The sequence below is a fragment of the Pinus tabuliformis genome, chromosome 5_2, assembly GCF_031772625.1.
Source record: "Pinus tabuliformis cultivar Carrire ecotype Pingquan chromosome 5_2, CPIR1, whole genome shotgun sequence".
In the NCBI taxonomy this organism is placed as follows: Eukaryota; Viridiplantae; Streptophyta; class Pinopsida; order Pinales; family Pinaceae; genus Pinus; species Pinus tabuliformis.
This window is the reverse complement of record NC_142306.1, coordinates 848,229,178-848,238,525: the sequence shown is the minus strand read 5'-3', so window position 1 is coordinate 848,238,525 and position 9,348 is coordinate 848,229,178.

Genomic DNA, 9,348 nt, shown 5'->3' with positions numbered 1-9,348 from the left:
GACTCTGGGGATGAAACAAAGATCACAACCATGGGATTCAAGGTAAGGACTCTATTGCAAGTACTAGTTCTTCAAGTAGTAGTCTCAATGAAACTCAACATGAAAAAGAAAGAATAGAGCTTTTCCACATTAGAGTCATTTCAAAACATACCAAGATAGATACACTGTAGTGGTTCAAAATCAAACCTCATTTCTAAAGACACTGTCAAGAAATTGAATTTGGAACAACTCCTCATCATAAACCATATCCTTTAGGTTGGATATGTGACAATACAAAATTACATGCGACAAAAAGATGGAAATTAAGATTTGCCATCACTGCAAACTTTATAGATGAGGTAGAGCTTGATGTCATTCCATTTGATATTTGTGGCACTGATTTGGGAAGCCCATATCCATATGATAGGAGAGTCATCTTTCATCGCCATGAAAGCAAATATCACTTGTTAAAAATGGAGTTGAGTACATTGTTAGAGCACATAACAAGAAGTTGAATTTGTCACTTGTGAATGCTGGACAAATGAAGAGGTTAGTCAATGCTAGTAAGAACTTTGTACTCTTGATGATCAAACCCAAAGAGAATGTTGAAAATGAAGCTTTCCAAGGATGTGATGCAAAGTTAAAATCTGATTTGTATGAGGTTGTTAACACATATGATGAGATGTTTCAGGAGCCCAAAGGATTGCCTCCTAAAAGAGGTATCCAACATGAGATCCAATTGCAACAAGATTGTCCTCTTCCAAACATTGGCATGTACAAGATGTCAGTCATGGAGAATGTAGAAATCAAAAGACAAATCCAAGAGTTGCTTGACAAAGGGGTCATCAGACCAAGCACATCGCCATGCGGGTCACCAATTGTTTTAGTACCAAAGAAAGATGGTACATGGCGCATGTGTGTAGATTTTAGAGCCTTGAACAAGATTACGATAAAGAATCGTTACCCTCTTCCTCAAATTGATGATTTGCTTGATCAATTGAAAGATGTTGTGTATTTCACTAAGTTGGACTTGAGAAGTGGTTATCATCATATTAGGATTGCTGAAGGAGACACATGGAAGACAACTTTCAAAACAAAGCAAGGTTTGTTTGAATGGTTGGTTATGCCATTTGGGCTTTGTAATGCTCCTGCAACATTCATGCGAGTTATGAATGATGTCTTAAGGCCTTTTCTTGATGATTTTGTAATTGTCTACTTAGATGACATATTGATATTCAACAAATCTCATGAAGAACATGTTAGGCATGTGAAACAAGTCTTAGATGTCTTGAAGAAAGAAAAATTGTTTTTAAAGATGTCTAAATGTGAGTTTGGAAAGACCTCATTAGTTTATTTGGGACATATTGTTGGAGGGGGTGAATTGAAGATAGATCCCTCAAAGGTCAAAGTCATTGTAGATTGGCCCAAGCCCAATAATGTAACTGAGGTTAGAAGCTTTTTGGGAGCAGCCCAATATTGGAGAAAGTTTATTTCTAACTTTTCTTCAATTGCAGCTCCATTACATGCCTTGACAAGCATAAAGCAAGTTTTTCAATGGGGAGGCAAGCAACAAAAAGCTTTTGATGCATTGAAGGAGAGAATCAGTATAGCTCCAGTTCTTGCACTTCCTGATTTAAGACAGCCATTTGAGATACAATGCAAGTGACTATGCCATGGGAGCAATCTTGATGCAACATGGTAAGCCCATATGTTACCATTCTGAAACTTTTAATGGTGCAATAGTTAACTATCCTACTTATGACAAGGAACTGTATCCATTGGTGCAAAGTGTGAAAAAGTGGAAAAAATATTTGATGGGAAAGGAAACTATCATTCACACTGATCATCAACCATTGCAATACTTGCAATCACAAACTAAGCTACAGCAAGCGAGGCACTTCAAATGGATGGGTTTCTTGCAACAATTCCACTTGGTGATAAGGTATAAGAAAGGTATCTATAACAAGGTTGCTGACATGCTTTCTAGACCAATTGTTAGTGCTTCAGTTATTCTTAAGCATAATTCTATCATGCATGAGAGCTATGTTGAACAATATGCTTTAGATGATGACTTTAAAGATGTATATGCAACTTTGTGTCAAGGCAACCAAGTAGAGGAATTGGATTACCATGTGCATGATAAACTTTTGTATCATCTTGGCAAGCTATGCATTCCACAGGTGAAAGAGTCAACATCATAAGGGAAGCACATACTTCTCTTATTGCTGGCCATTTCGGTGTAGGCAAGACGGTGGCACAATTACAAAGGTATTGTTATTGGCCTAGAATGAATGAAAGTGTATCACGATATGTAAGAGGATGTTCTTATGTGCTACAAATAAGCCTAGCATAGAAAGATTAGGAATGTATACTCCACTTACAGTTCCTTCCCGTCCTTGGGAAAGTGTCTCTATGGACTTTGTAGGAGAATTGCCTATGTCTAAAAAAAATCATAATTATCTTTATGTTGTGGCGGATCGTTTTAGCAAGATGTGTATTTTGGTGCCTTGTAAGAAGCGGGTTACAACTGAAGAGACTGCACAAATGTTCTTTCAAAGTGTATGGGTACATTTTAGGTTGCCCAAATCCATTATTCCTGATCGAGATTCTCGATTTGTCAGGAACTTTTGGTCAAGCTTATGGGCACTCATGGACACCAAGTTGAAAAAGAGCACAACTTTCCATACACGAACCAATGATCAAACAGAAGTGGTGAACAAAACGGTAGTACATCTTCTTTGTGGTTATTGCAACAAAAACCTGAGCTTTGGGATGGACGCTTACACTACATTCAGCATGCTTATAACTGGGCAAAGCATTCATTGACTCAAACATCTCCATTTGAGGCACGCTTTGATTACTTACCAAAATCTCCTTTAGATCTTATCTTTGGGAAGGATGTTGCTATTGATGGTCATAATGACATTGATAAGGCCAAGCAGTTCATTGAGCAAGTTCAATTGGTGCATTAAATGGTTCAAGAACAGTTGGAAAAGAGCCAAGCCAAGTACAAGACAAGGCATGATAAGCATCGTGTTGACCACAGTTTCCAAGTTGGAGATGAAGTTTGGCTTTACATTAGCAAAGAGAGGCTTAAAGGATAAGGTAAAAAGATAAAACCAATAAGGTATGGACCTTTTAAGATTCTGGAAAAGATTGGTAACAATGCCTTCTGTTTGGGTTTGCCTCCTTATATGCAAATGTATGCAGTTGTTAATGTTGAGAACTTGAGATTATATAAGCCTCCTTTGATTGATGATCAAGGAGAGCATGTTCAGATTCCTTCAATAGAAGATTTCTCGCAAGAATTTCTTGAAGAATTGCAACAGGATACCATCCTTGACAAAAGCACAAAAACTTCAAAATGAGGGAATGTGGAGTACCTTTGTCTTGGTCTCAAAGGCACAAATCCAAGCAAAGCTAAATGGATTGAGGTTGGAAGGGTGAGGGAATTGTACCCTCATCTATTTGTTGACTAAAAGTAGTCTTTTAGAGGTCCAAAAGCTTCCAATGGGGAGGACTGATCCAAGGGATGAGTTTAGTGCTCAAGAAGGCTCAAAACCTGTACCAATGCGTAGATCTCGGCAACCAAAATCCAACGCAACTTGTTTCACTCAAAACAGATATCGTATGCTCCCGATATCGTTCTCTAATCGAATTGCCAACAGCGAAAATTTTAAAAGTTGGGTTGCAGGTACGCCCTGTCAGCAGTCTGTACGTTGACTAGGCAGGTGATTGTGCAAATGACTGCGTAATTTATTGGCCCATTATTTATTGACAAGTGTCTCCTTATGATTGCTTCGTGAATGGTGCATTTTCATTGGTTGAGGATTCAAATTTTTTTATTAATTTATGGGTTGTTGACTATGTAATTGGAGGACCAATGGGGGAGGGCCATGTGGGCCAACCACAGGCAACCACATGGCCTCCCAAGGGTGGTCTAACATTTTGTTATGGAGGCCGAGCAACCCACCGGAATCGAACTCTCGACAAAGCATCAAGCACCAAGCCACTTTCCCAAAGCGCCATGCAATGTTTCTTAATCAGCATACTTCACAACTTTGATTTAAGTGTTAGCGTATTTCACAACGGAGGTTGGGGTCGGGGCTAATAAGCCCCAACCCTGGTCCCCACGCCCTCGGAACCAAGGGATAGGGCTTAGCCCCAGCCCGTGGTCTAGCCCAACCATAAAACCATGCATTGGGAGCCAATACAAAACCACGAGCGGAGATAATGGAAAGGGGCCAGTCCTAAGAGCCATCCCCGGGTCACATGACCCATCACAGGACCAAGAGCGCGGCGCGCAGAGGGGGCCAGCCTTGGGCCACATGTGCGTCGATGAGACCATGCCGCAACGAAGACAGGGGCGCGTTTTATAAGCTCTCGACCCAGAATCTTTGGCACTAATCTCGGTCACATGCGCACCCATACAACCCTGTTTTTCGGAACTGGGGTGTTAATGCGCAGTTTAACTGTCCTACAATTTCGCTTGTCGGGAGATATTGTAGGCTAGATTTGCACATTGATTTCGAGTTTGGGGCGCTCAAGCCAGCTTTGGGTTGAATTGGAGGATGATTAGCGATGGAATTGGGTGAAACTTGTAACAGACATAACTTTCTCAATTTTTGGCCAAATGAGGTGCAGAAAGAACCCAGATGGGGGTTTTTGATAGTTCTGGATCCATTGGAGACATCAATTCTGTTTTTGAGCATTGTAAAGCCATGTAAACACACTTTTGAGCACTTAATGAAAGAGGCCCTGCATTGGAAGTTGGACTAGGAGATGTAGCCCAGGAGAGGGGTGAACTCCTTTATCATGTTTTGTGTTATGTGTTTCAGATATGGTTATTTGTCTCTGTTTGGCTGTAAAATTTGGTTAAAAATCATTTGTTTATGTGTTTAGTAAATTGATCCATTGCACAAAACACATATAAAGTTTCACTTGCAATTTGTTCAAATCTTCAAGTTTTCAATTATAGATCATTGACACATGGAACGATTTCACTTACCTTTCTTCATCAGGTTTGCAATGCTAAATTTGCCAAACGAACAAAGTATCAAGAAGGTTTTTTTTTCAAACAAGATATTTTGTCTCTGTAACAACGCTCTAAAATCGCTAAAGACCATGCAACCACTATTACAGAATGCAATTGACACGTTCCTTTGTGGGTTTCTTTTTAAGCTGGCACAATAAGAATCAAAACGCAAATGGACAAAATACAACAACCGAAGCCACCAAGGTTTGAATTTTTTTATATAAATTGGTTTAGAAAGCTACAAAATTTCAAAAGGACCAGTATTCAAATGAACAAATGTACAAGAATAGAAACCAGGAGTTCACAAGCAGAAATCGAATTAGTTAATCACAGGAATTTGATTCAATCTCAACCATTTAGCAAGCACACAACTTACAGTCCAAAATTTTTATTCATTTATGCCATTCACACATAAATACCTTCCAGTTCACACAAATTGAAGGTACAGGCGGGTCTGCAACTTCAGAACTATAGTTACAGAGAGAAACAACGAGGCCCTTTCTTCCCCTCTTTTTTTTCCTCCTCTCTTCTCCTTCCCTCTTCTTCTCCTTTGGAACTTCTCCTCACCTCAGGAACTTCCCAAACACTCTTTTCTTATTGTTTCCCAAAAGAAACTGACCATGAAAACCAAGAGTCACAAAATGTGAATCGTTTTCCCTTGCACAAAATAAGGGCAACTAAAAACTAATAAAAAGTTTCTCCTACAATAGAAAATTTCTCAAGATGACTAAAATCAAAACCTATTCCTAAATTAAATATTATGACTTTCTTAACAAAACATTTAAAAATTTTCCAACATTAGTGACCATCCCATCACATTGGTAAGCTCTTGTCCAGTCTTCGTCATTTTTTTTGTGCTCGGCCTAGGCACCTACATCAAAAATCAACAATCATTAAGTTCAATAACCATAGATGCATCATAGTGGACCATAACTAATGTTGCGGGTTCAATAATACTTCACAAAGATCTCACCTTCAAATGTCTAACTAGATCAACTCCCATAAACAAGTTACCTCCTTATGTTAGGGATGGTTAGATGGATAACATTATTAGATGTTTCCAACCCCCAAGGGGAAATAACAAGCCCCAAGTTAGCCCATCAATCCATAGGCGTCTACAAAAATGGTGGCAATGGAGTGGGAATGACTTCACGGCAAGGTGCCATAGCCAAGTGACCAGCTAATGGAGGTCCAACATCCTGAGTGTATAGATGTAAGGAGGGAGCAATCGTGGAGGCATGAGTTAACCCTTTCCTCGACCTATTTTCCACCCCTTTGGTGCACTTTTTACTTCTTTATGATTTGCTTTAATTTGGGTGCATAGTTGATGCAGGAGCATCAACCCCTTATAGTCAAACAACCACGACGAGCTTCTAGAAGGGTGACGTTATTGTAAGAGGATTAGATCCTCATTAAAATGCCTTTGAAAATGCCACATAATCCATCTTGTTAGAGATTATTGAGATCTGTGAAGGATCGTAAGGAGTTGTTAAGAGATTTTAGGAGGTATTTATGGATCCAAAGTGATCCACGAGGTTGTATTGTTTTTATTTATCGTACGCCTGCAATGTGGTAAGACAGGTAAGGCCCATATGCGGCCAAGAAATGTAGATAAGGCCGTAAACCAGAGGCACCATGATCGTGGCAAAGTGTTTAGTGAAACAGAGTTCATTTTTTTGTTTCATTTAATATGTTATTTCAAACTTGTGTACCGAGTCTGCAAATGGTTATAGGATTATTGATCTTGTACGAACTCTGTGTTGAAATAATTATGCATGGAGACTCGTTATATAGGCACATTTTTGTTCCTATGTTGAGTGCGCATCTATGTGAATCGTGGTAGTTTTGTGTGTTTATTCATTGATCCCTACACATAAACGAATCAGCGTTGAATCTCTCACTGTGTGATAGTGTCGGATCGTTGAATCTCGCTATAGCAAAGAACGAATGGTTGTCAACGTAGAGAAGATCATTGTCGTTGTTGCTCAACTTAAGAGAATGCAAGTCTGGCCATAACCACAGGTACTAGAATCAAGAGAAAGAAAATGAGAAAACAAAGGACCCAAGAAACTGTTTTCATCAATAGCTCAAGAGCCCAAGCCTGCTTTTTGAGATTTAGCATTTAGTACCCCTTAATGATGAGTCAATTTATTGCTCATCAAGGTTTGGACAATGCACGAGTTACTTTAATAGATGAAGCATTCAAATGCTCAAGGAACTATGTGATGCCTAATGAGGGGGGTAGAGCTCATGCTCAACTTTTGCCCACACGCTAATTTAATGTCCCAACCATATTTTGCATTTTATCTTTTTTTTTTGGATTTATTATGCTTTTATCTTTCTTTTAGCTGCATCAACCTCTAAGGCAAAGTTTTCTAACCCAAACTCAAGGATCACGATGAAAGGGTGCCAATCCCCATGACCAATGACCACTCACCCGAAGAATGGAGATAGAAAAACAAGAAAGATGGAAAGTGGTAAGTATGGAATACCATGGAATGCTCCTTCAATCAAAGCCTCCTCGGTAGCGTCCTTCCTAAAACCCTAAGACCTCAAAGGATATCCCACTAAACTAGAGGCAATGACTAACCTCCCAGGGGAAGTGAGGGAACAAGAATATAGTCAAGATCGATCAATCATCGAGTTATCCCCTTGATCCATATCAGTGTACCCAAAACATTAAGTTAAAGCACATGATTGCAAAATGGTTGAAGCACCCACTGATGAATGACCCACCTTCCTTCAAGAAGGAATTTTGGATGGGAGAGAGAAATATGACCGAAGCGATAAACGGACGATCCTGCATCCTATCATGTGTTCAAATAGGACTGTTGGCTAGAAGGTTGTCCAAGGAGGAGAAACGTTCTCCCCTAAGGGTTCCCGCCTTTTTGGTGGGTAGCAGTCCACTCATTCATCATTCAACAAACAACCCACTCCTCCAAGTTTTAACAACTCCTTATATGGGCAAAAAATCTCTCCATTCAAGGAAATATAATAGGTGCTCACTTCAAGAACTCAACTCAACTATGCCATGTGGATGTGCATCATCTGCCCTCAAGTTCAAGCAAGGTTGAATGACCAATTTGACTTATGCACCAAAACATGAGGATGCACATCCAAATATCCTAGTTAAGCTAAAATCATCTACTCATTACAGATACTAAACCTTACAGCTTGGACACACCATCCCTAGGACCATTTAGTTCTGGTCTTGGACACACCAAGACATCCTTCACTCAACTCAGATACACCAAGCAAACCATCAACTCAAACACACCAAGAAATTCTTTTACAACTGATATCATTTCATAACCAACGAACTTTTTGACAGCACACACAATAATGGATCAATACACATGCTCCATTTACCAATCAAGACACACATAAGATAACAAATGAACACCATATTTGTGTAGATTGAAGCCTTCTATGACATGCACATAAGCTCAACATCTAGAACATGACCACTATTTTTGCTACTGCAACTCTGATTATGTCATCCAACAACACCATATCCTCCATAACTTGAAGATGGAAACCAACCACATCATCATACGATGTCGATCTTGAAAGAATGGGTTATCCAAGCATAGGACAACAGTTGTCATGCTTCACCTTCTGCACAAACTAGCCAAGATTCCACAGATCTGGGTTATTCAGCATTCACCTGCAGCTGCACCAATTACGATTCCTCCACCTTGATAGCATAACCCTTGATTTCCTCCTTTTTGGTGGTGAATTTTTCTATGCATAGGTCTCCCTATCAAATCATGGTGCTACTCCTCAACTCTTTAACTACCAATATATACAATGTGCAATGGATTCAATGCATGCTTAGTCAACCTTTGGCAGATCAAGGCTCATGATCACACACAAACACTAAAGTATCCATGATTGCCATTCAAACTCCTAATTTGATTCATGATCTAAACAGCTGTAATGCAATCCAAGACGTATCAGTGCCAAACCACAACACTACATCCAACAATTAGAAGGATCCCCTTATATGAAAGACCACCACACACGTACCAAACATTCATATGATCCCATGGAAGGCAATTGATCAACAAAAAAGCATGCACCACTTACTAGGTTAGGTCCAAATGGAATTTGCGGTAGATGAAGATCAAGCTCACCTTTGAGAGGAAAAAGACTTATTCCATGATGGTTGGAGGAAAAACACAAATTTTTCTTGGCTTACATCTTTTCCTTCTGAAGATCTGCAAAAACAATGAGCTTGTGGCACAAAGATTCCTTCTGACACCTGACAATTTTGCACTACCTCTCCAGATTGGATGATCAGACTGTAATCATAGTGCCATAGTTGCTAGAGA